Genomic DNA, 24,922 nt, shown 5'->3' with positions numbered 1-24,922 from the left:
TAACTAACAACATGTTTTCTTTGTATTAATCTGCATTTTAACTGTAACACTTAATGAACTTACATTATCATTATCATGATCAAGGTTTTTTAACCTTGCTTTGTGTGTTCACATGAAATATGTAAATACACTAGAACTTGAAGAAAGAATAAGATAACATTACTTCCTTCTATAACAATAGTCCTTAAATTTGCTCAATGAGTCTCTCAGGAGGCTTCACGTGTCTTGAGGATTTTCTGATTGATTGTCCTTGAATCTGAGTTGTTGCCTCAGATGATTGGTTCTCAGCTGTGTGATCAGGTTGTTCAACAGTATCAGTCTCTTGACCTGCTGTGGCTGGTCCCATGAGAAGATCTCGACGATTTCTTCTCAGAACAGCACCCTCATCTGTCTGAATGGTGTATGATCTTGGTTGAACTTCACTCAGGACAGTTCCCTTCTGAGTCCATGTGTTTGTTTTGTCTTTGAACCTTACTTGGTCACCAGTGTGGAGTTCAGGTAGGTTTTGTGTTCCTCTGTCACAGTAGTACTTTTGCTTTTCTTTCTGTTGTTCATTGAACTTCCTCACTTTCTCCCCCTCTTTTGTTTTCAGGAGGTTCTCCGGGATGGGTAGGTTTGACCTTAGCCGACGTCCCATCAGGAGTTGGGCTGGTGACATACCACACTCGAGCGGCGTTGTGCGATATACAAGCATGCTCTGGTAGAAGTCAGTTCCACTGTCTTTTGCCTTGTACTTCAGTCTTTTCACTGTGTTTGCGGGCTCTCCTGGGTCAACAGCTCTGGACAACGTGTCTGCTGTATACATCAGCTTACCCGGTGTGTATGCAACATTCAGTTCATCATAGACTGTCTCTCCTTCGCTTTCCACAACGAGGACTCTCTTTACCAGGTTCAGTCTCTCACAGGCTTTTAAACCTAGTATGGCTTGCACATCCTTTGGCACCACGATTAATGCTAGCGTGTGCTCTCTGTCCTTGTGTGTTACTTTGACAATGCATCTTCCTTTCACTGGTATATCAGTACCTGAGTATCCTGTCACTTTCACTTGTATTCCATGTATCTTTGGTCTGGGTCTAATTTTCTGAAAATCAGTCTCTGATATCACATTAACTTGTGCTCCAGTATCCAATTTAAATGAAATGTGTATGTCATTCACTTTTAGTGTCAACATCCAGTCTCTTTCTTCTTGTTTGTTTTCAGACATAACATCTACATAGAAATCCTCTATGTCGCTTTCATCTACTGCATGGACCTTGCTTTGTTGCACTTGGTTCTTGCAGCAACGGGCATAATGGTTGTTTTTGTTGCAACTATTGCATTTTTTACCAAACGCTAGACACTTTTTTGGTGGATGCTGTGTACCGCATCGACTACATGACTTTCGATTGTCCCTTTCATTTTCGTTCGCTGGCCACGCCTCTTTTTTCACATTGGCGCTCGTTTTGTTAAACGGTTTGTATCCGTTCTTTCTCACTGCATCCACGTTGCAGCTATTGTCACTGAACAGCTCCTTTGCCTGCAACTTCACAGTCTCTGTAGCCCTACACAGTGCTATGGCTTTTCCCAGGTCTAGATCTTGCTCTCTTAGCAGTCTTTCCCTTAGACCATTATTCGGAATACCACACACCAGTCTGTCTTTTATCAGCGAGTCTGTCAGTCCCCCAAATTCACACGATTTGCTTCTGTTTCTCAGTTCAGTCACATACTGATCAATAGTATCACCCATTTTCTGTACACATGTGAAAATTCTGTGCCTCTCAAACGTCACGTTACGTTTAGGTATGCAGTAGGCCTCAAACTGTTCCATTATTTTATCTAGCTTCATTTTGTCTCCATCAGCAGCGAATGTGAAATTATTATACACCTCCAGTGCTTCATCACCCACGACATGTAAGGACAGTGACGCTTTTATTTTATCACCTTTCTCGTCAGCTCCGATTGCTGATAAATACAACTCTAAACGTTGTTTGAATCTCCTCCAATTTTCAGCCACATTACCTGTCAACTGAAGCGTCGCCAGTGGGTGTAAACCTTCCATTTTTCACTTCGTTAGCTATTCTCTAATGGTAAGTAACGATATTCTCTTTTGGCTTGCTAATCTGTGGAGAGCTGATTTAACTTCAGATTTTTTCTCTTCATCTCTTTCAATCACTTCTGACACCATGTATTGATTTCTTTGTGGGTTCAATGACGAGACATTTATGAAAGAGAATGAGTTTTTATCTAAAGTCTGTTCAACTCTTGTTAACAGCATTTACAGGAGACACCATGCTAGTGATGCATCCAGAACAAAACTGAAACTAAACTAAACTGCCTTGCTTGTCTCGGTCACATGACCTCTGCTGGTCAGGCATAAGTAATCAATACCTGCAAACATGCTGGTAAGGCATCATAATCAAACAGGCAAATAACATCACTATTTGCTGATATCATTACACAGTGCTCCGAGTCCTGCTCCTAGTCCTGTTCCTGCTCCTGCTCCCCTCCTAGTCCTGCTCCTGATTCCAGTCCTGCGCCTGCTCTCCCCCTAGTCCTACTCCTGGACCTGGTCCTGCTCCTGCTCTCCTCCTAGTACTACTCCTGCTCCTAATCCTGCTCCTACACTCCTCCTAGCCCTGCTCCAGCTCCTCACCCTGCTCCTGCTCTCTGTCAAGTCCTGCTCCTGCTCCTAGTCCTGCTCCTGCTCTCCTCCTAGTCCTACTTCTGCTCCTAGTCCTGCTTCTGCGCTGAGTCATACTCCTGCTCCTAGTGCTGCTCCTGCTCTCCTCCTAGTCCTACTCCTGCTCCTAGTCCTGCTCCTGCTCTCCGTCAAGTCCTACTTCTGCTCCTAGTCCTGCTCCTGCTCCGTCCTACTCCTGCTCCTAATCCTACTCCTGCTCCTAGTACGGCTCCTACTGTGAGTCCTACTCCCGCTCCTAGTCCTAATCCTGCAACTAGTCCTGCTCCTGCTCTCCTCCTAGTCTTTCTCCTGCTCCTAGTCCTGCTCCTGCTCTCCATCAAGTCCTACTCCTGCGCCTAGTCTTACTCCTGCTGCTGGTCCTGTTCCTGATCCTAGCCCTGCTCCTGCTCCTACTCCTGCTCCTGCTCCTAGACTTACTCCTGCTCCTAGTCCTCCTCCTGCTCCTAGTCCTCCTCCTGCTCCTAGTCCTACTCCTGCTCCTATTCCTGCTGCTGCTCCTGCCCCTAATCCTACTCCTGCTCCTAGTCCTGCTCTGCTCTCAGCCTTGTCCTACTCCTGCTGCTAGTCCTACTCCTGCTCCTAGTCCTATTACAGCTCCCAGTCCTGCTCCTGCTCCTAGTCCTACTACTGCCTGTTGTGTATGTACCTGTAAGAGAAGAACTGATTTTATACTGCAGTACCGGCAGTGACCACCCCTGTATAAAAGGCCCTAGAAGGCTTCAGTACTTCAGTCTGACGTTACCCTCTGTTCAGTAAAATACCTGTTTAATTGTTCTCCCGAAGTCCGTTTATTATTGAGACGCGGACTTTACACTGCCCCTAGTACTACTCCTGCTCCTAGTTCTACTCCTGCTCTCATCCTCGTCCTGCTCCTGCTCCTAGTCCTGCTGCTGCTCCTAGTGCTGCTTCTGCTCCTAGTCCTACTCCTGCTGCTAGCTCTGCTGATGCTCCTAGTCCTATTCCTGCTCCTAGTCCTGTTCCTGCTCCTAGTCCGACTCCTGCTTCTAATCCTGCTCCTAGTCCTACTCCTGCTCCTAGTCCTACTCCTGCTCCTAGTCCTGCTCCTGCTCCTAGTCCTGCTCCTGCTCCTAGTCCTACTCCTGCTCCTAGTCCTGCCCCTGCTCTCCTCCCATTCCTACTCCTGGTCCGAGTCCTGTTCCTGCTCCTAGTCCTACTCCTGCTCCTACTCCTGCTCCTGCTCCTAGTCCTGCTCCTGCTCTCCTCCTAGTCCTGCTCCTGCTCCTGGTCCTGCTCCTGCTCTCCTCCTAGTCGTACTCCTGCTCCTGGTCCTGCTCCTGCTCTCCTCCAAGTCCTGCTCCTGCTCCTAGTCTTATTCCTGCTCCTCTTCCTGCTCCTGCTCCTAGTGCTGCTCCTGCTCTCCTCCAAGTCCTGCTCCTGCTCCTAGTCCTACACCTGCTCCTAGACCTGCTCCTGCTCCTAGTCCTACTCCTGCTCCTAGGCCTGCTTTGCTCCTAGTCCTTCTCCTGCTATCGTCCTAGTCCTGCTCCTGCTCCTAGTCCGACTCCTGCTCCTAGTCCTGCTCCTGCTCCTAGTCCTGCTCCTGCGCCTAGTCCTACTCCTGCTCCTAGTCCTGCTCCTGCTCTCAGCCTTGTCCTACTCCTGCTCCCAGTCCTATTGCTGCTCCCAGTCCTGCTCCTGCTCCTAGCCCTACTCCTGCCCCTAGTCCAACTCATGCTCCTAGTCCTGCTCCTGCTCTCCTCCTAGTCCTGCTCCTGCTCCTACTCCTGTTACTGCTCTCCTCCTAGTCCTGCTCCTAGTCCTACTCCTGCTCCAAGTCCTACTCCTGCTCTCCCACCTAGTCCTACTCCTGCTCCTAGTTCTACTCCTGCTCCTAGTCCTATTCCTGCTCCTACTCCTGCTCCTGCTCCTAGTCCTACTCCTGCTCCTCATCCTACTCCTGCTCTTAGTCCTGCACCTGCTCCTTGTCCTGATGCTGCTCCTGCTCCTCGTCCTACTCCTGCTCCTGGTCCTGCTGATGCTCTGAGTCCTATTCCTGATTCTAGTCCTCTTCCTGCTCCTAGTCCTACTCCTGCTCCTAATCCTGCTCCTGCTCCTGTTCCTAGTCCTACTCCTGCTCCTAGTGCTGCTCCTGCTCTCCCCCTAGTCCTATTCCTGCTCCTAGTCCTGCTCCTGCTGTCCTCCTAGTCCTCCTCATGGTCCCAGTCCTGTTCCTGTTCCTGCTCTCCTCCTAGGCATACTCCTGCTCCTAGTCCTACTCCTGCTCCTAATTCTGCTGCTGCTCCTGCTCCTAGTCCTACTCCTGCTCCTAGTGCTGCTCCTGCTGTCCCCCTAGTCCTATTCCTGATCCTAGTCCTGCTCCTGCTCTCCTCCTAGTCCTCCTCATGGTCCTAGTCCTGTTCCTGCTCCTGCTCGCCTCCAAGTCCTGCTCCTGCATCTAGTCCTACTCCTGCTCCTCTTCCTGCTCCTGCTCCTAGTGCTGCTCCTGCTCCTGCCAAGTCCTGCTCCTGCTCCTAGTCCTACACCCGCTCCTAGTCCTACTCCTGCTCCTAGCCCTGCTCCTGCTCTCCTCCAAGTCCTGCTCCCCTCCTAGTCCTACTCCTGCTCCTAGCCCTGCTCCTGCTCTCCTCCAAGTCCTGCTCCTGCTCTCCTCCTAGTCCTACTCCTGCTCCTAGTCCTGCTCCTGCTCCTAGTCCTACTTCTGCTCCTGCTCCTAGTTCAAATCCTGCTCTTAGTCTTACTCATGCCCTTGTCCTGCTCCTGCTCTCCACCTACTCCTACTCCTGCTCGTGCTCCTAGTCCTACTCCTGCTCTCCTCCTAGTCCTAATCCTGCTCCTAGTTCTACTGCTCCTAGTCCTGCTCCTGCTCCTAGTCCTGCTCCTGCTTCTAGCCCTGCTCCTGCACTCCTCCTAGTCCTACTCCTGCTCCTAGACCTGCTCCTGCTCCTTATCGTGCTCCTGCTCCTAGTCCTACTCCTGCTCTTAGTTCTGCTCCTCCTCCTAGTCCTACTCCTGCTCCTAGTCCTACTCCTGCTCCTAGTCCCGCTCTTGCTCTCCTCCTAGTCCTTCTCCTGCTGCTAGTCCTACTCCTGCTCCTAATCCTGCACCTGCTCCTACTCCTACTCGTGCTCTCCTCCTACTCCTGCTCCTTCTCCTGCTCCTAGTCCTACTCCTGCTCCTAGTCCTACTCCTGTCCATAGTCCTGCTCCTGCTCTCCACCTACTCATACTCCAGCTCCTAGTCCTGCTCCTGCTCCTAGTCCTACTCCTGCTCCTAGTCCTAGTCCTACTCCTGCTCCTAGCCGTCCTCCTGCTCTCCTTCTAGACCTACTCCTGCTCCTAGTCCTGCTCCTGCTCCTATTCCTGCTCCTGCTCCTAGTTGAACTCCTGCTCCTAGTCCTACTCCTGCCCCTAGTCCTGCTCCTGCACTCCTCTTACTCCTGCTCCTGCTCCTAGTCCTACTCCTGCTCCTGGTCCTAATCCTGCTCTTGGTCTTACTCCTGCTCCTACTCCTGCTCCTGGTCCTACTCCTAGTCCTACTCCTACTCCTGCACCTGCTCCTAGTCCTAATCCTGCTCTTAGTCTTACTCCTGCTCCTACTCCTGCTCCTGGCCCTACTCCTGCTCCTAGTCCTACTCCTGCTCTCCTCCTAGTCCTACTCCTGCTGCTAGTCCTGCTCCTGCTCCTGCGCTCCCCCTAGTCTTACTCCTGCTCCTAGACCTGCTCCTGCTCCTAGTCCTACTCCTGCACCAAGTCCTGCTCCTGCTCTCCTCCTAGTCCTAGTCCTGCTCTTAGTTCTACTGCCCCTAGTCCTACTCCTGCTCCTACTCCTACTCCTGCCCCTATTCCTGCTCCTGCTCTCCTCTTACTCCTACTCCTGCTCCTAGTCCTACTCCTGCTCCTAGACCTGCTCCTGCTCCTTGTCGTGCTCCTGCTCTCCTCCTAGTCCCAAACCTGCTCCTAGACCTGCTCCTGCTCCTAGTCCTACTCCTGCTCCTAGTTCTGCTCCTCCTACTAGTCCTACTCCTGCTCCTAGTCCTACTCCTGCTCCTAGTCCTACCCCTGCTCCTTGTCCCGCTCCTGCTCTCCTCCTAGTCCTACTCCTGCTGCTAGCCCTGCTCCTGCTCTCCTCCTACTCCGACTCCTGCTCCTTGTCCTGCTCTCCTCCTAGTCCTTCTCCTCCTTCTAGTCCTACTCCTGCTCTCCTCCTACTCCTGCTCCTTCTCCTGCTCCTGCTCCTAGTCCTACTCCTGCTCCTAGTCCTACTTCTGTCCCTAGTCCTGCTCCTGCTCTCCACCTACTCATACTCCAGCTCCTATTCCTGCTGCTGCTCCTAGTCCTACTCCTGCTCCAAGCCCCTCTCCTAGTCCTACTCCTGCTCCTAGTCCTGCTCCTGCTCCTTGTCCTGCTCCTGCTCTCCTCCAAGTCGTATTCCTGCTCCTAGTCCTGCTCCTGCTCCTAGTCCAACTCCTGCTCCTAGTCCTACTCCTGCTCTTAGTCTTACTCCTGCTCTCCTCCTACTCCTGCTCCTGCTCCTAGTCCTACTCCTGATCCTAGTCCTGCACCTGCTCCTACTCGTGCTCCTCCTCCTAGTCCTTCTCCTGCTCCTACTCCTGCTCGTGCTCCTAGTCCTACTCCTGCTCTCCTCCTAGCCCTACCTGCTCCTGCTCTCCTCCTAGTCCTACTCCTGCTCCTAGTTCTACTGCTCCTAGTCCTGCTCCTGCTCCTAGCCCTGCTCCTGCACTCCTCCTAGTCCTGCTCCTGCTCCTTGTTGTGCTCCTGCTCCTAGTCCTACTCCTGCTCCTAGTTCTGCTCCTCCTCCTAGCCCTACTCCTGCTCCTAGTCCTACTCCTGCTCCTAGTCCCGCTTTTGCTCTCCTCCTAGTACTACTCCTGCTGCTAGCCCTGCTCCTGCTCTCCTTCGACTCCTACTCCTGCTCCTAGTCCTGCTCTCCTCCTAGTCCTTCTCCTGCTTCTAGTCCTACTCCTGCTCCTAATCCTGGACCTGCTCCTAGTCCTACTCCTGCTCTCCTCCTTCTCCTGCTCCTAGTCCTACTCCTGCTCCTAGTCCTACTCCTGTCCCTAGTCCTGCTCCTGCTCTCCACCTACTCATACTTCAGCTCCTAGTCCTGCTCCTGCTCCTACTCCTGCTCCTAGTCCTACTCCTGCTCCTAGTCCTACTCCTGCTCCTAGCCGTGCTCCTGCTCTCCTCCTAGACCTACTCCTGCTCCTTGTCCTGCTCCTGCTCCTATTCCTGCTCCTGCTCCTAGTTGAACTCTTGCTCCTAGTCCTACTCCTGCCCCTAGTCCTGCTCCTGCACTCCTCTTGCTCCTAGTCCTACTCCTGGTCCTACTCCTGCTCCTAGTCCTGCTCCTGCTCTCCTCCTCCTCCTACTCCTGGTCCTAGTCTTACTCCTGCTCCTAGACCTGTCCCTGCTCGTAGTTCTACTCCTGCTACAAGTCCTGCTCCTGCTCTCCTCCTACTCCTAGTCCTGCTCCTAATCCTGCTGCTCCTAGTCCTACTCCTGCTCCTAGTCCTACTCCTGCCCCTATTCCTGCTCGTTCTCTCCTCTTACTCCTACTCCTGCTCCTAGTCCTGCTCCTGCTCTCCTCCTAGTCCTACTCCTGCTCCTAGACCTGCTCCTGCTCCTTGTCGTGCTCCTGCTCTCCTCCTGGTCCCAAACCTGCTCCTAGTCCTGCTCCTCCTCCTAGTCCTACTCCTGCTCCTAGTCCTACCCCTGCTCCTAGTCCCGCTCCTCCTCCTAGTCCTACCCCTGCTCCTAGTCCCGCTCCTGCTCTCCTCCTAGTCCTACTCCTGCTGCTAGCCCTGCTCCTGCTCTCCTGCTACTCCTGCTCCTAGTCCTGCTCTCCTCCTAGTCCTTCTCCTCCTACTAGTCCTACTCCTGCTCTTAATCCTGCACCTGCTCCTGGTCCTACTCCTGCTCTCCTCCTACTCCTGCTCCTTCTCCTGCTCCTAGTCCTGCTCCTGCTCCTAGTCCTACTCCTGCTCCAAGCCCCGCTCCCAGTCCTACTCCTGCTCCTAGTCCTGCTCCTGCTCCTTGTCCTGCTCCTGCCTTCCTCCTAGTGCCAATCCTGCTCCTTGTCCTGCTCCTGCTCTCCTCCTAGTCGTACTCCTGCTCCTAGTCCTGCTCCTGCTCTTAGTCTTACTCCTGCTCTCCTTCTACTCCTGCTCCTGCTCCTAGTCATGCTCCTGCTCCTAGTCCTACTCCTGCTCCTAGTCCTGCACCTGCTCCTACTCGTGCTCCTCCTCCTAGTCCTTCTCCTGCTCCTAGTCCTGCTCCTGCTCCTAGTCCTGCTCCTGCTCCTAGTCCTACTCCTGCTCTCCTCCTACTCCTGCCCCTGCTCCTAGTCCTACTCCTGCTCCTAGTCCTACTCCTGTCCCTAGTCCTGCTCCTTCTCTCCTCCGACTCATACTCCTGCTCCTAGTCCTGCTACTGCTCCTAGTCCTACTCCTTCTGCTAGCCCTGCTCCTGCTCCTAGTTGAACTCCTGGTCCTACTCCTGCTCCTAGTCCTACTCCTGCTCCTGCTCCTCATCCTAATCCTGCTCTTAGTCTTACTCCTGCTCCTACTCCTGCTCCTGGTCCTACTCCTGCTCCTAGTCCTGCTCCTGCGCTCCTCCTCCTCCTACTCCTGCTCCTAGTCCTGCTCATGCTCCTAGTCCTACTCCTGCTCTCCTCCTAGTCCTACTCCTGCTGCTAGTCCAGCTCCTGCGCTCCCCCTAGTCTTACTCCTGCTCCTAGACCTGCTCCTGCTCGTAGTTCTACTCCTGCTCCAAGTCCTGCTCCTGCTCTCCTCCTAGTCCTACTCCTGCTCCTAGTTCTACTGCTCCTAGTCCTACTCCTGATCCTAGTCCTACTCCTGCTCCTAGTTCTACTGCCCCTAGTCCTACTCCTGCCCCTATTCCTGCTCCTGCTCTCCTCTTACTCCTACTCCTGCTCCTTGTCGTGCTCCTGCTCTCCTCCTAGTCCCAAACCAGCTCCTAGTCCTGCTCCTGTTCCGAGTCCTATTCCTGCTCCTAGTCCTGCTCCTGCTCCTTGTCCTGCTCCTGCTTTCCTCCTAGTGCCAATCCTGCTCCTTGTCCTGCTCCTGCTCTCCTCCTAGTCGTACTCCTGCTCCTAGTCATGCTCCTGCTCTTAGTCTTACTCCTGCTCTCCTTCTACTCCTGCTCCTGCTCCTAGTCATGCTCCTGCTCCTAGTCCTACTCCTGCTCCTAGTCCTACTCCTGTCCCTAGTCCTGCTCCTTCTCTCCTCCTACTCATACTCCTGCTCCTAGTCCTGCTACTGCTCCTAGTCCTACTCCTCCTGCTAGTCCAGCTCCTGCTCCTATTCCTGCTCCTGCTCCTAGTTGAACTCCTGCTCCTGGTCCTACTCCTGCTCCTAGTCCTACTCCTGCTCCTGCTCCTCGTCCTAATCCTGCTCTTAATCTTACTCCTGCTCCTACTCCTGCTCCTGGTCCTACTCCTGCTCCTAGTCCTGCTCCTGCGCTCCTCCTCCTCCTACTCCTGCTCCTAGTCCTGCTCGTGCTCCTAGTCCTACTCCTGCTCTCCTCCTAGTCCTACTCCTGCTGATAGTCCTGCTCCTGCTCCTGCGCTCCCCCTAGTCTTACTCCTGCTCCTAGACCTGCTCCTGCTCGTAGTTCTACTCCTGCTCCAAGTCCTGCTCCTGCTCTCCTCCTAGTCCTAGTCCTGCTCCTAGTTCTGCTGCTCCTAGTCCTACTCCTGCTCCTAGTCCTACTCCTGCTCCTAGTCCTGCTCCTGCGCTCCTCCTCCTCCTACTCCTGCTCCTAGTCCTGCTCCTGCTCCTAGCCCTGCTCCTGCTCTCCTCCTAGTCCTACTACTGCTCCTAGACCTGCTCCAGCTCTCCTCCTGGTCCCAAACCTGCTTCTAGTCCTGCTCCTGCTCCTAGTCCTACTCCTGCTCCTAGTTCTGCTCCTCCTCCTAGTCCTACTCCTGCTCCTAGTCCTACTCCTGCTCCTAGTCCTACCCCTGCTCCTAGTCCCGCTCCTGCTCTCCTCCCAGTCCTACTCCTGCTGCTAGCCCTGCTCCTGCTCTCCTCCTACTCTTACTCCTGCTCCTAGTCCTGCTCTCCCCCTAGTCTTTCTCCTCCTACTAGTCCTACTCCTGCTTTTAATCCTGCACCTGCTCCTAGTCCTACTCCTGTTCTCCTCCTACTCCTGCTCCTGCTCCTTCTCCTGCTCCTAGTCCTGCTCCTGCTCCTAGTCCTACTCCTGCTCCAAGCCCCGCTCCTAGTCCTACTCCTGCTCCTAGTCCTGCTCCTGCTCCTTGTCCTGCTCCTGCTTTCCTCCTAGTGCCAATCCTGCTCCTTGTCCTGCTCCTGCTCTCCTCCTAGTCGTACTCCTGCTCCTAGTCCTGCTCCTGCTCTTAGTCTTACTCCTGCTCTCCTTCTACTCCTGCTCCTGCTCCTAGTCATGCTCCTGCTCCTAGTCCTACTCCTGATCCTAGTCCTACTCCTGCTCCTAGTCCTACTCCTGTCCCTAGTCCTGCTCCTTCTCTCCTCCTACTCATACTCCTGCTCCTAGTCCTGCTACTGCTCCTAGTCCTACTCCTTCTGCTAGTCCAGCTCCTGCTCCTGCTCCTATTCCTACTCCTGCTCCTAGTTGAACTCCTGCTCCTGGTCCTACTCCTGCTCCTAGTCCTACTCCTGCTCCTGCTCCTCGTCCTAATCCTGCTCTTAGTCTTACTCCTGCTCCTACTCCTGCTCCTGGTCCTACTCCTGCTCCTGCTCCTCGTCCTAATCCTGCTCTTAGTCTTACTCCTGCTCCTACTCCTGCTCCTGCGCTCCTCCTCCTCCTACTCCTGCTCCTAGTCCTGCTCGTGCTCCTAGTCCTACTCCTGCTCTCCTCCTAGTCCTACTCCTGCTGCTAGTCCTGCTCCTGCTCCTGCGCTCCCCCTAGTCTTACTCCTGCTCCTAGACCTGCTCCTGCTCGTAGTTCTACTCCTGCTCCAAGTCCTGCTCCTGCTCTCCTCCTAGTCCTACTCCTGCTCCTAGTTCTACTGCTCCTAGTCCTACTCCTGATCCTAGTCCTACTCCTGCCCCTATTCCTGCTCCTGCTCTCCTCTTACTCCTACTCCTGCTCCTCGTCCTGCTCCTGCTCCTAGACCTGCTCCTGCTCCTTGTCGTGCTCCTGCTCTCCTCCTAGTCCCAAACCTGCTCCTAGTCCTGCTCCTGTTCCTAGTCCTACTCGTGCTCCTAGTTCTGCTCCTCCTCCTAGTCCTACTCCTGCTCCTAGTCCTACTGCTGCTCCTAGTCCTACCCCTGCGCCTAGTCCCGCTCCTGCTCTCCTCCTAGTCCTACTCCTGCTGCTAGCCCTGCTCCTGCTCTCCTCCTACTCCTGCTCCTAGTCCTGCTCTCCTCCTAGTCCTTCTCCTCCTCCTAGTCCTACTCCTGCTCCTAGTCCTACTCCTCTCCTCCTACTCCTGCTCCTTCTCCTGCTCCTGCTCCTAGTCCTACTCCTGCTCCTAGTCCTACTTCTGTCCCTAGTCCTGCTCCTGCTCTCCATGTACTCATACTCCAGCTCCTAGTCCTGCTCCTGCTCCTAGTCCTACTCCTGCTCCAAGCCCCGCTCCTAGTCCTACTCCTGCTCCTAGTCCTGCTCCTGCTCCTTGTCCTGCTCCTGCTCTCCTCCGAGTGCCAATCCTGCTCCTTGTCCTGCTCCTGCTCCTCCTCCTAGTCCTACTCCTGCTCCTAGTCCTACCCCTGCTCCTAGTCCCGCTCCTCCTCCTAGTCCTACCCCTGCTCCTAGTCCCGCTCCTGCTCTCCTCCTAGTCCTACTCCTGCTGCTAGCCCTGCTCCTGCTCTCCTGCTACTCCTGCTCCTAGTCCTGCTCTCCTCCTAGTCCTTCTCCTCCTACTAGTCCTACTCCTGCTCTTAATCCTGCACCTGCTCCTGGTCCTACTCCTGCTCTCCTCCTACTCCTACTCCTGCTCCTTCTCCTGCTCCTAGTCCTGCTCCTGCTCCTAGTCCTACTCCTGCTCCAAGCCCCGCTCCCAGTCCTACTCCTGCTCCTAGTCCTGCTCCTGCTCCTTGTCCTGCTCCTGCCTTCCTCCTAGTGCCAATCCTGCTCCTTGTCCTGCTCCTGCTCTCCTCCTAGTCGTACTCCTGCTCCTAGTCCTGCTCCTGCTCTTAGTCTTACTCCTGCTCTCCTTCTACTCCTGCTCCTGCTCCTAGTCATGCTCCTGCTCCTAGTCCTACTCCTGCTCCTAGTCCTGCACCTGCTCCTACTCGTGCTCCTCCTCCTAGTCCTTCTCCTGCTCCTAGTCCTGCTCCTGCTCCTAGTCCTACTCCTGCTCTCCTCCTACTCCTGCCCCTGCTCCTAGTCCTACTCCTGCTCCTAGTCCTACTCCTGTCCCTAGTCCTGCTCCTTCTCTCCTCCAACTCATACTCCTGCTCCTAGTCCTGCTACTGCTCCTAGTCCTACTCCTTCTGCTAGCCCTGCTCCTGCTCCTAGTTGAACTCCTGCTCCTGGTCCTACTCCTGCTCCTAGTCCTACTCCTGCTCCTGCTCCTCATCCTAATCCTACTCTTCGTCTTACTCCTGCTCCTACTCCTAGTCCTGCTCCTGCGCTCCTCCTCCTCCTACTCCTGCTCCTAGTCCTGCTCATGCTCCTAGTCCTACTCCTGCTCTCCTCCTAGTCCTACTCCTGCTGCTAGTCCTGCTCCTGCGCTCCCCCTAGTCTTACTCCTGCTCCTAGACCTGCTCCTGCTCGTAGTTCTACTCCTGCTCCAAGTCCTGCTCCTGCTCTCCTCCTAGTCCTACTCCTGCTCCTAGTTCTACTGCTCCTAGTCCTACTCCTGATCCTAGTCCTACTCCTGCTCCTAGTTCTACTGCCCCTAGTCCTACTCCTGCCCCTATTCCTGCTCCTGCTCTCCTCTTACTCCTACTCCTGCTCCTTGTCGTGCTCCTGCTCTCCTCCTAGTCCCAAACCAGCTCCTAGTCCTGCTCCTGTTCCGAGTCCTATTCCTGCTCCTAGTCCTGCTCCTGCTCCTTGTCCTGCTCCTGCTTTCCTCCAAGTGCCAATCCTGCTCCTTGTCCTGCTCCTGCTCTCCTCCTAGTCGTACTCCTGCTCCTAGTCATGCTCCTGCTCTTAGTCTTACTCCTGCTCTCCTTCTACTCCTGCTCCTGCTCCTAGTCATGCTCCTGCTCCTAGTCCTACTCCTGCTCCTAGTCCTACTCCTGTCCCTAGTCCTGCTCCTTCTCTCCTCCTACTCATACTCCTGCTCCTAGTCCTGCTACTGCTCCTAGTCCTACTCCTCCTGCTAGTCCAGCTCCTGCTCCTATTCCTGCTCCTGCTCCTAGTTGAACTCCTGCTCCTGGTCCTACTCCTGCTCCTAGTCCTACTCCTGCTCCTGCTCCTCGTCCTAATCCTGCTCTTAATCTTACTCCTGCTCCTACTCCTGCTCCTGGTCCTACTCCTGCTCCTAGTCCTGCTCCTGCGCTCCTCCTCCTCCTACTCCTGCTCCTAGTCCTGCTCGTGCTCCTAGTCCTACTCCTGCTCTCCTCCTAGTCCTACTCCTGCTGATAGTCCTGCTCCTGCTCCTGCGCTCCCCCTAGTCTTACTCCTGCTCCTAGACCTGCTCCTGCTCGTAGTTCTACTCCTGCTCCAAGTCCTGCTCCTGCTCTCCTCCTAGTCCTAGTCCTGCTCCTAGTTCTGCTGCTCCTAGTCCTACTCCTGCTCCTAGTCCTACTCCTGCTCCTAGTCCTGCTCCTGCGCTCCTCCTCCTCCTACTCCTGCTCCTAGTCCTGCTCCTGCTCCTAGCCCTGCTCCTGCTCTCCTCCTAGTCCTACTACTGCTCCTAGACCTGCTCCAGCTCTCCTCCTGGTCCCAAACCTGCTTCTAGTCCTGCTCCTGCTCCTAGTCCTACTCCTGCTCCTAGTTCTGCTCCTCCTCCTAGTCCTACTCCTGCTCCTAGTCCTACTCCTGCTCCTAGTCCTACCCCTGCTCCTAGTCCCGCTCCTGCTCTCCTCCCAGTCCTACTCCTGCTGCTAGCCCTGCTCCTGCTCTCCTCCTACTCTTACTCCTGCTCCTAGTCCTGCTCTCCCCCTAGTCTTTCTCCTCCTACTAGTCCTACTCCTGCTTTTAATCCTGCACCTGCTCCTAGTCCTACTCCTGTTCTCCTCCTACTCCTGCTCCTGCTCCTTCTCCTGCTCCTAGTCCTGCTCCTGCTCCTAGTCCTACTCCTGCTCCAAGCCCCGCTCCTAGTCCTACTCCTGCTCCTAGTCCTGCTCCTGCTCCTTGTCCTGCTCCTGCTTTCCTCCTAGTGCCAATCCTGCTCCTTGTCCTGCTCCTGCTCTCCTCCTAGTCGTACTCCTGCTCCTAGTCCTGCTCCTGCTCTTAGTCTTACTCCTGCTCTCCTTCTACTCCTGCTCCTGCTCCTAGTCATGCTCCTGCTCCTAGTCCTACTCCTGATCCTAGTCCTACTCCTGCTCCTAGTCCTACTCCTGTCCCTAGTCCTGCTCCTTCTCTCCTCCTACTCATACTCCTGCTCCTAGTCCTGCTACTGCTCCTAGTCCTACTCCTTCTGCTAGTCCAGCTCCTGCTCCTGCTCCTATTCCTACTCCTGCTCCTAGTTGAACTCCTGCTCCTGGTCCTACTCCTGCTCCTAGTCCTACTCCTGCTCCTGCTCCTCGTCCTAATCCTGCTCTTAGTCTTACTCCTGCTCCTACTCCTGCTCCTGGTCCTACTCCTGCTCCTGCTCCTCGTCCTAATCCTGCTCTTAGTCTTACTCCTGCTCCTACTCCTGCTCCTGCGCTCCTCCTCCTCCTACTCCTGCTCCTAGTCCTGCTCGTGCTCCTAGTCCTACTCCTGCTCTCCTCCTAGTCCTACTCCTGCTGCTAGTCCTGCTCCTGCTCCTGCGCTCCCCCTAGTCTTACTCCTGCTCCTAGACCTGCTCCTGCTCGTAGTTCTACTCCTGCTCCTAGTCCTGCTCCTGCTCTCCTCCTAGTCCTACTCCTGCTCCTAGTTCTACTGCTCCTAGTCCTACTCCTGATCCTAGTCCTACTCCTGCCCCTATTCCTGCTCCTGCTCTCCTCTTACTCCTACTCCTGCTCCTCGTCCTGCTCCTGCTCCTAGACCTGCTCCTGCTCCTTGTCGTGCTCCTGCTCTCCTCCTAGTCCCAAACCTGCTCCTAGTCCTGCTCCTGTTCCTAGTCCTACTCGTGCTCCTAGTTCTGCTCCTCCTCCTAGTCCTACTCCTGCTCCTAGTCCTACTGCTGCTCCTAGTCCTACCCCTGCTCCTAGTCCCGCTCCTGCTCTCCTCCTAGTCCTACTCCTAGTCCTGCTCTCCTCCTAGTCCTTCTCCTCCTCCTAGTCCTACTCCTGCTCCTAGTCCTACTCCTCTCCTCCTACTCCTGCTCCTTCTCCTGCTCCTGCTCCTAGTCCTACTCCTGCTCCTAGTCCTACTTCTGTCCCTAGTCCTGCTCCTGCTCTCCATGTACTCATACTCCAGCTCCTAGTCCTGCTCCTGCTCCTAGTCCTACTCCTGCTCCAAGCCCCGCTCCTAGTCCTACTCCTGCTCCTAGTCCTGCTCCTGCTCCTTGTCCTGCTCCTGCTCTCCTCCGAGTGCCAATCCTGCTCCTTGTCCTGCTCCTGCTCTCCTCCTAGTCGTACTCCTGCTCCTAGTCCTGCCCCTGCTCCTAGTCCAACTCCTGCTCCTCCTCCTAGTCCTTCTCCTGCTCCTAGTCCTGCTCCTGCTCCTGCTCCTAGTCCAATTCCTGCTCCTCCTCCTAGTCCTTCTACTGCTCCTAGTCCTGCTCCTGCTCCTAGTCCTACTCCTGCTCCTAGTCCTACTCCTGCTCCTAGCCCTGCTACTGCTCTCCTCCTAGTCCTACTCCTGCTGCTAGTCCTGCTGCTGCTCTCCTCCTAGTCCTACTCTGCTCCTAGTCCTGCTACTGCTCCTAGCCCTACTCCTCCTGCTAGTCCTACTCCTGCTCCTAGTCCTGCTCCCGCTCCTAGTCCTACTTCTGCTCCTAGCCCTGCTCCTGCTTTCCTCCTAGTCCTACTCCTGCTCCTAGACCTGCTCCTACTCCTACTGCTGCTCCTACTCCTGCTCCTGCTCCTAGACTTACTCCTGCTCCTACTCCTGCTCCGTGTCCTGCTCCTGCTCCTACTCCTACTGCTGCTCCTACTCCTAGTCCTACTCCTGCTCTTAGTCTTACTCCTGCTCCTACTCCTGCTCCTGGTCCTACTCCTAGTCCTAATCCTGCCCCTAGTCCCGCTCCTGCTCTCCTCCTACTCCTACTCCTGCTACTAGTCCTGCTTGTGCTCCTAGTCCTACTCCTGCTCCTTGTCCTACTCCTGCTCCTAGCCCTGCTCCTGCTCTCCTCCTGCTCCTAGTCGTATTCCTGCTCCTAGCCCTGCTCCTGCTCTCCTCCTACTCCTACTCCTGCTCCTGCTCCTAGTCCTGCTCCTGCTCCTAGTCCTACTCCTGCTCGTAGACCTGCTCCTGCTCCTAGTCCTACTCCTGCTCCTAGTCCTGCACCTGCTCCTAGTCCAGCTTCTGCTCCTTGTCCTGCTCCTGCTCCTTGTCCTACTCCTGCTCCTAGCCCTGCTCCTGCTCCTAGCCCTGCTCCTGCTCCCCTCCTAGACCTACTCCTGCTCCTAGTCCTGCTCCTGCTTCTAGTCCTTCTCCGGCTCCTGCTCCTAGTCCTGCTCCTGCGCATAGTCTTACTCCTGCTCCTAGTCCGACTCCTGCTCCTAGTCCTACTTCTGCTCTCCTCCAAGCCCTGCTCCTGCTCTCCTCCTAGTCGACTCCTGCTCCTAGTCCTTTTCCTGTTCCTGCTCTCCTCCTAGGCCTACTCCTGCTCCTAGACCTACTCCTGCTCCTCGTCCTGCTCCTGCTCCTCGTCCTACTCCTGCTCCTAGTCCTGCTCCTGCTCCTGCTCTCCTCCTAGGCCTACTCATGCTCCTAGTCCTACTCCTGCTACTAGTCCTGCTCCTGCTCCTAGTCCTACTCCTGCTCCTAGCCCTGCTCCTGCTCTCCTCCTAGTCCTACTCCTGCTCTTAGTCCTGCTCCTGCTCTCCTCCTAGTCCTACTCCTTCTCCTGCTCCTGCTCTTAGTCCTACTCCTGCTCCTAGCCCTGCTCCTGCTCTCCTCCTAGTCCTACTCCTTCTCCTTGTCCTGCTCCTGCTCTTAGTCCTGCTCCTGCTCTTAGTCCTACTCCTGCTCCTAGCCCTGCTCATGCTCTCCTCCTAGTCCTACTGCTGCTCCTAGTCCTGCTCCTGCTCTCCTCCTAGACCCAATCCTGCTCCTTGTCCTGCTCCTGCTCTCCTCCGAGTCATGCTCCTGCCCCTAGTCCTACTCCTGCTCCTGCTCCTAGTCCTACTCCTGCTCTTAGTCTTACTCCTGCTCCTACTCCTTGATGCGCCTCAATAACTTCAAGGCTCAAAGTTAACTGGATAAAACAAGGTTTTTATTAGCAAAGAAAGATGCCTGTGGCTTCACCTAGTATTCTGCTGTTCTGCTGCAAGACAAGCCTGGGCTTGTCTTAAGTAGGGCCAGGTATGGGCGGAGCCGACACACCCAATGGGGAGAAAGGGGGCGGTGCACTGTATACAATACAAGGTAAAACACAGGAGCAGGCAATACAAACACAGGAGCAGGCAATACAATATATGTAGTTAAATACAGAGTCTGATGAATGACATATTTCATCACATTCACCCCTTCTACAGATTTAGTCTGTCCGGGGGTGTGATAGTCCTCTGTGACCGACGTAACAGTTGCGGTGCCGCGGGTGCCGGCTGGGTGTCCCAGGTGACCTCCTGGGTCTCTGCCGGGGGCACCACCGGGGTTGTTGAAGGAGTAGGTGGTGGGGGTAGCGTTGGCTGGTGTTCTTCCGGGGGTGATGAAAGAATAGTGGGTGGAGTGGGTGGGTAATAGTTGTTGTGGTTGTTGTCGTTGTTGCTGTTGTTGTTGTAGTCATTGTCATTGTTGCTGTTGTTACCGGCTGGGGCGAGGTCTTTTATGGACACAGTGTCCTCCCGTCCGTCGGCGTGCCGGACATACGCATATTGTGGGTTGGCGTGGAGCAGGTGCACTGGCTCCACGAGAGGGTCCGTCTTGTGGCCCCTCACATGCTTCCGCAAAAGTACCGGACCTGGGGTGGAGAGCCATGACGGTATGGATACGCCTGAGGTGGATTTCCGGGGAAACACAAACATTAGCTCATGAGGCGTGGCATTAGTGGCGGTACACAATAGTGACCGTATTGAGTGGAGCACATCTGGGAGGACTTCCTGCCAGCGGGAGATAGGGAGGCCCTTGGTCCTTAGAGTTAGAGTGACTGCCCTCCATACTGTCCCGTTCTCTCGTTCCACCTGACTGTTACCCCGGGGGTTGTAGCTGGTGGTACGGCTCGTGGCAATCCCCTTGGACAGCATGTACTGGCGTAGCTCTTCACTCATGAAGGACGCCCCCCTATCTGTGTGGATATAGCTTGGCATTTCGAACAGGCAGAACAGGCTGTTGAGGCATTTAATGACCGTGGCGCTGGTCATGTCTGGGCAGGGGAAGGCGAATGGGAAACGGGAGTATTCGTCCACAATGTTCAGGAAGTAAACATTGCGGTCGACGGACAGGAGGGGGCCCTTGAAATCTAAGCTAAGCCGCTCAAAGGGCCGTGTAGCTTTGATTAGGTGGGCTCTATCAGGGCGGTAGAACCGAGGCTTGCACTCAGCGCAAGTGCGGCAGTTCCTGGTCAGAGACCGGACTTCCTCAATCGAGTAGGGTAAGTTGCGGGACTTTATGAAGTGGAACAGCCGTGTGACCCCTGGGTGGCAGAGGTCGTTGTGGAGGGTCTGTAGCCGATCCCCGGTGGCGTTGGCACACATCCCTCATGAGAGGGCGTCGGGGGATTCGTTAAGGGCCCCCGGCCGGTATATGATGTTGTACTCGAAGGTGGAGAGCTCGATCCGCCACCTAAGAATTTTATCATTTTTAAATCTTCCCCCTCTGTTTATTATTGAACATAAACGCTACCGACCGCTGGTCGGTAAGTAGGGTGAAGCGTTTGCCGGCTAGGTAGTGCCGCCAGTGGCGCACTGCCTCCACGATGGCTTGGGCCTCCTTTTCCACGGAGGAGTGTCTGATCTCGGGCCCTTGGAGGGTCCTTGAGAAGAAAGCTACGGGCCGCCCCGCCTGGTTGAGGGTGGCCGCCAAGGCAAAGTCAGACGCATCACTTTCCACTTGAAAGGGAGTGTTCTCGTCCACTGCCTGTAGCGTGGCCCGCTCAATATCCTGCTTAATGCTTTTGAAGGCAGCATGGGCCTCAGCAGAGAGCGGGAAAGAGGATGCTTTCAAGAGGGGGCGGGCTTTATCGGAGTAGTTAGGGACCCATTGGGCATAATACGAGAATAACCCCAGGCACCTTTTCAGGGCTTTGGGAGTGTTGGGCAGGGGCAGCTCCCGTAGGGGGCGCAATCGGTCGGGGTCTGGTCCGATTTCCCCATTCTCCACCACGCTGCCTAGTATGCAGAGGCGCGTGGTGTTGAAAACGCACTTGTCCTCGTTGTAAGTGAGGTTGAGTTTTTGTGCGGTTTTCAGAAACCTCGCGAGGTTTGAGTCGTGGTCCTGTTGGTTGTGGCCGCAGATGGTGACGTTGTCGAGATAGGGGAAGGTTGCCTGCAAGTGGTGGTCATCGACCATGCGGTCCATCTCCCTCTGAAAGACCGAGACCCCATTCGTCACCCCAAAGGGGACTCTGAGGAACTGGTAGAGGCGTCCGTTTGCCTCGAAGGCGGTGTACGAACGGTCCTCTGGTCTGATAGGGAGCTGGTGGTACGCTGACTTGAGGTCGATAGTGGAGAACACCCGGTATTGGGCGATTTGGTTCACCATCTCGGATATGCGGGGTAGCGGGTAGGCGTCTAGTTGGGTATAGATGTTGACTGTTTGACTATCGTCAATCACCATCCGCTTCTTCTCGCTACCCCTCACCACCACCACTTGGGCGCGCCACGGGCTGTTGCTGCGTTCAATAATGCGCTCCCTCAGGAGCCTGTCTACCTCGGTCGCGATAAACCGCCTGTCCTCCCAGCTGTACCTCCTGCTTTTGGTCGCTATTGGCCGGCAGTTAGGGGTAAGGTTCGCGAATAGCGAAGGCGGCTTTACCTTCAGGGTAGCCAGACCGCACACTGAGGGGCGGCTGGGTCCCACCGAAATTGAGCGTGATGCTTTGGTGGTGGCACTGAAAATCCAGGCCCAAGATCACGCTTACACATAAATCCTTCATAATTAACAGTTTAAAATTATTATATACAGTGCCTTTAACGGACAATCGTACCGCGCAGTAACCCACAATAGTCGATATCTGGGTTTTGTCGGCCATAGAGATCGTGCCCTGAGTAGGGACTATAGTTAGAGAGAGTCGTTGTACCAGACCAGGGTGAATGAAGCTCTCCGTGCTCCCGCTGTCAATTAAACATTTAACCTTGCACCCGTTTACCTCGATGTCCACCATCGATTTGGATAGTGGGTGCGGTCTGGACTGGTCCACTGTGATCGACGCCACTGTAGGGCCCTGATCGGGACAAGATGGTGGGCCACACGAGGCCGGGTAAGATAGCGTCCACGATGTCTGCTCGCGAGATGGCGGACCCCACGAGGTCGGACAAGATGGCGGCCAAGATGGCCGCTCCCACGGCGCGCACGCGGCGGTGGTGGGTTTGCCTGCGGGGTTCCCTCTGCACACCTTCCCAAAGTGCCCCTTCTTACTGCACTTACAGCAGGTGGTGCCTTTCGCCGGGCACAGGTTCCTGGTGTGCTTCGGCTGCCCGCAGAAGTAGCATTTGAGGCCCCGATGCGTCGCGGCGGTCGTAGGGCTTCTGGGGGGAGAGCAGGGCCCCGGCGGTGTTGGGCTACCGGGCGGGGAAGCAGAGTCGGCGTGGGCCGCGCGGCCTGAAGAGTAGGAGTCAGAGTTTTTCTGAGCCACATCCAGCGATCGCGCTGTGTCCACAGCCCGTGTCAGATCTAGGCCCGTTTTCTCTAGCAGTCTCTGCCGGATGTAATTAGAGCTAAGGCCTGCGATAAAGGCATCCCGAATAAGCTCATCTGTGTATACCGTGGCTTTCACGTCTTTGCATTTGCAGTCTTTGCCAAGCACTTTTAGGATGACTAGAAAGTCCTCTAGCGACTCTCCAGGTCACTGTGTGCAGGTAGCAAGCAGATGCCTGGCGTACACTTCGTTGGTAGGCCGCTGATAGTGGGCCTTTAGAATGTTGCAGGCATCCAGGTAGGTGGCGGCGTCTTGGATGAGTGGAAAAACCCAGTGGCTTACCCGATTCTGCAGGATCCCGAGTTTCACATCTCCGGTGGCTTTAGAGGCTGTGACGGCTTCGGAGATGGCCATAAAAAATTCCAAGCACTGGAACCAGTGTCCAAACCGTGCCGATGCATCCGAAGCATGCGGGTCCAAATCCAAACATTCCGGTTGCAATAGTTGATCCATCGTTGAAAGTTTGCTAATAAAATTGATGCGCCTCAATAACTTCAAGGCTCAAAGTTAACTGGATAAAACCAGGCTTTTATTAGCAAAGAAAGATGCCTTCACCTAGCATTCTACGGTTCTGCTACAAGACAAGCCTGGGCTTGTCTTAAGTAGGGCCAGGTATGGGCGGAGCCGACACACCCAATGGGGAGAAAGGGGGCGGTGCACTATATAAAATACAAGGTAAAACACAGTAGCAGGCAATACAAACACAGGAGCAGGCAATACAATATATGTAGTTAAATATAGTCTGATGAATGACATATTTCATCACACTCCTGCTCCTGGTCCTACTCCTGCTCCTAGTCCTACTCCTGCTCTCCTCCTACTCCTACTCCTAGTCCTGCTTGTGCTCCTAGTCCTATTCCTGCTCCTTGTCCTACTCCTGCTCCTAGTCCTACTCCTGCTCCTAGTCATACTCCTGCTCCTAGTCCTGCTCCTGCGCCTAGTCATACTCCTGCTCCTAGTCCTGCTCCTGCTCTCAGCCTTGTCCTACTCCTGCTCCTAGTCCTATTCCTACTCCCAGTCCTGCTCCTGCTCCTAGCCATACTCCTGCCCCTAGTCCTACGCATGCTCCGAGTCCTGCTCCTGCTCCTAGTCCTGCTCCTGCTCCTAGCCCTGCTCCTGCTCTCCTCCTAGTCCTACTCCTGCTCCTAGTGCTGCTACTGCTCCTAGTCCTACTCCTTCTGCTAGTCCTACTCCTGCTCCTGCTCCTAGTCCTGCTCCCGCTCCTAGTCCTACTTCTGCTCCTAGCCCTGCTCCTGCTTTCCTCCTAGTCCTGCTCCTGCTCCTAGTCCTACTCCTGCTCCTAGTCCCAGTCCTGCTCCTAGTCCTGCTCCTGCTCCTAGTCCTACTCCTGCTCCGAGTCCCGCTCCTGCTCTCCTCCGAGTCCTACTCCTGCTCCTAGCCCTGCTCCTGCTCTCCTCCTACTCCTGCTCCTGCTCTCCTCCTACTCCTACTCCTGCTCCTAGTCCTGTTACTGCTCTCCTCCTCGTCCTGCTCCTATTCCTACTCCTGCTCCAAGTCCTGCTCCTGTTCTCCCAACTAGTCCTACTCCTGCTCCTAGTTCTACTCCTGCTCCTAGTCCTACTCCTGCCACTAGTCCTGCTCCTGCTCTCCTCCTACTCCTACTCCTGCTCCTAATCCTGCTCCTGCTCCTGCTCCTAGCCCTACTCCTGCTCCTAATCCTGCTCCTGCTCCTGCTCCTAGTCCTACTCCTGCTCCTAATCCTGCTCCTGCTCCTGCTCCTAGTCGTACTCCTGCTCCTAGTCCTGCTAATGATCCTAGTGCTGCTACTGCTCCCTCCAAGTCCTGCTCCTGCTCCTAGTCCTACTCCCGCTCTTAGTCCTACTCCTGCTCCTAGTCCTTCTCCTGCTCTCCTCCCAGTCCTGCTCCTGCTCTCCTCCTACTCCTACTCCTGCTCCTAGTCCGACTCATGCTGCTAGTCATGCTCCTGCTTCTAGTCCTACTCCTGCTCCTAGCCCTGCTCTTGCACTCCTCCTAGTCCTACTCCTGCTCGTAGTCCTGCTCCTGCTCCTGGTCCTACTTATGGCTCCTGCTCCTAGTTCTAATCCTGCTCTTAGTCCTACTCCTGCTCCTAATCCTGCACCTGCTCCTATCCTACTCCTGCTCTCCTCCTACTCCTGCTCCTGCTCCTTCTCCTGCTCCTAGTCCTACTCCTGCTCCTAGTCCTACTCCTGTCCCTAGTCCTGCTCCTGCTCTCCACCTACTCATACTCCAGCTCCTAGTCCTGCTCCCGCTCCTACTCCTACTCCTGCTCCTAGTCCAACTCCTGCTACTAGTCCTACTCCTGCTCCTAGCCCTGCTCCTGCTCTCCTCCTAGACTTAATCCTGCTCCTAGTCCTGCTCCTGCTCCTATTCCTGCTCCTGTTCCTAGTTGAACTCCTGCTCCTAGTCCTACTCCTGCCCCTAGTCCTGCTTCTGCACTCCTCTTATTCCTGCTCCTGCTCCTAGTCCTACTCCTGCTCCTGCTCCTAGTCCTACTCCTGCTGTTAGTCTTACTCCTGCTCCTACTCCTGCTCCTGGTCCTACACCTGCTCCTAGTCCTACACCTGCCCCTTGTCCTGCTCCTGCTCTCCTCCTAGTCCTCCTCCTGCTGCTAGTCCTGCTCCTGCTCCTGCGCTCCCCCTAGTCTTACTCCTGCTCCTAGTTCTACTGCTCCTGGTCCTACTCCTGCTCCTAGTCCTACTCCTTGTTGAGTGTGTGTGTCCCAGTTATGTTTAGGATCAATCACTGTACACAGACAATAAGAATAACTTTTAACAGGTCTTTACTATTCGGAGGTCAGGGCTGCACTGCCCAGCAGATCCCTACACAACACTTATATACCGGTGTGGTCACCACCGGTATTACAGTATTACAGTATACAGCACCCAAGAGAAAGTAGTACATCTCTTAAGGTAGTTCTCTTAAGGTGGAACAGGTTACATACACCACACTCCTGCTCCTAGACCTGCTCCTGCTCCTAGCCCAGCTCCTGCTCTCCTCCTAGTCCTACTCCTGCTCCTAGACCTGCTCCTGCTCCTTGTCGTGCTCCTGCTCTCCTCCTAGTCCCAAACCTGCTCCTAGTCCTGCTCCTGCTGCTAGTCCTACTACTGCTCCAATTCTACTGCTCCTAATCCTACTCCTGCCCCTATTCCTGCTCCTGCTCTCCACTTACTCCTACTCCTGCTCCTAGTCCTGCTCCTAGTCCTACTCCTGCTCCTAGTCCTACTCCTGCTC

Source organism: Somniosus microcephalus, chromosome 9 (assembly GCF_052327205.1).
Source record: "Somniosus microcephalus isolate GS21.2 chromosome 9, FLI_Smic_1.0, whole genome shotgun sequence".
Classification (NCBI taxonomy): Eukaryota; Metazoa; Chordata; class Chondrichthyes; order Squaliformes; family Somniosidae; genus Somniosus; species Somniosus microcephalus.
The sequence above is the reverse complement of the archived record's forward strand: the minus strand, read 5'-3'. Positions refer to the sequence as shown.